The following is a 2,003-nucleotide window of genomic DNA, read 5'->3' as shown; positions in this document are numbered from 1 at the left end:
CTCTTGCAGAGGACCCAGGTTGGATTCTTAGAACCCACATAGCAGCTAACCAGAACCCATATAGCAGCTAACAACCATCCACAACTCCAGTTCTAGGGGACCCAACACCCTCTTCTGACCTCCATGGGCATTTCACGACACAGCGTACTTACATACATGCAGGCAATACGTTCATATACATAAAATAAAAGTAAGTAAAATATTAAAAAAAAGAATTGGGGTACTACCCGGAGGCAGGGGCATGGGGAGTCCAGGTTTCGGGTCTTGTTGCCCTTGAAGGAGGGGTTGCTTGTCTCATGCCTGGAGCCCTCACTCCTGGGTTCTGCTCCTCAGGACTCCAGGACCTGTGCCCACCCCACAGCTCCTGCTCTCCACACAGTCCCTGACCCAGATACCCAGGCCCACATGAGCCTTTCTGAGTTGAGCTTCTCAAATGGGTTCACCTCCTTAGATGGAGGGCAGTGCTCAAGCTGAGGGGACAGCAGAGGTTCTGGGCGAGTTACCACAGATGACCTGACCTGAACCCAGGGCTCCTGCTGCAGGCACCTGGGCCTTCTGGGAGTGGCAAGGTAGTGATGGGGTGACCGTGGGTGGGCATATCCTTTTCCTGTAGCCCCAGAGAGAACATGCAAGGGGTCCAACAGATCCTAGAGCCACCCCAGGAGAAGACTCAGGAGAGCAAGGTGTCCCAGTCACACAGAGCTGCTGTGCTTCCTGGGACCCCTTCACTCATCCCCAGGAGGACATGATCTTTCACGTGCTTTCTGGAAGATGCTGAACCAGAGGGAGGGGCCTGTGGTAGGCTGTGGACCCCACAGTATCCAGATCCTGTCACTACTGTCTTCCCCACCATGCTGAGCCAATGGGGGCAGGTGAGGGAATTCAATGAGGAAACACAGGTCAACTGCCCAAGGCTGAGATGCTCAGCAAAGGTTAACTAGCTTTGTCCTCTTTGAGTCACAGACAGCTCTGGGAGCCTCCTCCCAGCTGCCTCTTGGCTTCTGCTCTGTGTAGGCCCCTTGGCTCCACTTCACCTCTCTTGCCTCCCCCCCTACACCCTCTTCTCTGCCTATGTCATGGGCATTCTCCAACCTCTTCACTTCCCCAATCAGTGTCCCCTCTGTCAGAAGGATGTGGTAACTATATTAGTTTTCAAGTCCCACACCAGCCAAGGCCCCTTGATCAAGAGCAGTGCAGAGCCACTGTCCTCTAGTTCTATGGCTTTTCCAGGTCCTAAGGAGGTGGTTCAGCCAGCTATGTGGTTGAATGACCATGAGCCACATCCAGACCTGTTCTGTGTTGCCCTTGCTTTTCAGAAATGGCCACTGAGGCTCTGAGAGCTGAGGTGTAGTGTTCAGGGCCTGCAGGGGACATGGGTGGCATGAGGCCAGCAGTCCTGGGGCAGGCTCCACTTCGTCATGTCTCACCTCCCTTCTTTGTTGTCCAGGAGGCAGGAGGAGGCAGCAGGAGAGAAGCCTGCTGGGCAAGGCTGGGCCTGGCCAGGACCCTGGACAGCTCAGCAGAGCCCCACTGAACCTGGCTGTGCTGGCAGGGACCTTAGAGAGGTTGCAAGGAAACACCAGCCTGGTGCCTGGTTGGGGGCAGGGCTGGGGTCAGGGATGATGGCAGGTAAGTGAGGTGTAAAGATGAGCCTCACGTTCCAACGTTATTCCACGCTAGCCGAACAGATCTTGAATCTTTTGGAGCCCCAGTGCTTTTGCTCCATCCACTGAGGCTTCCCCTTTCGTGAGGAAGGCTGCCCCTTGCTCGGGTCTCTGCCAGGCTGTTACAAGACATAACTAGTCATAAGGCACCTGGACGGCCCCCTAATAACCACAGAGGCGTCATGGCCAGCACTGAGGGGCTGTGGTCTGGAGTTCCAGCATTCCAAACCACCCACTGGGGATGCTTGTGAGAGGTGACTCAGAGGGTGGCAGTGGCCAGGGTCTGGCCTCCTCGGGAGCCACTGGTTGGGGCATCTTGGTTTCTGTAGATGGCGAGGG

This window comes from Nannospalax galili, unplaced genomic scaffold (genome assembly GCF_000622305.1).
Source record: "Nannospalax galili isolate Female #2095 unplaced genomic scaffold, S.galili_v1.0 scaffold180, whole genome shotgun sequence".
Classification (NCBI taxonomy): Eukaryota; Metazoa; Chordata; class Mammalia; order Rodentia; family Spalacidae; genus Nannospalax; species Nannospalax galili.
The sequence above is the reverse complement of the archived record's forward strand: the minus strand, read 5'-3'. Positions refer to the sequence as shown.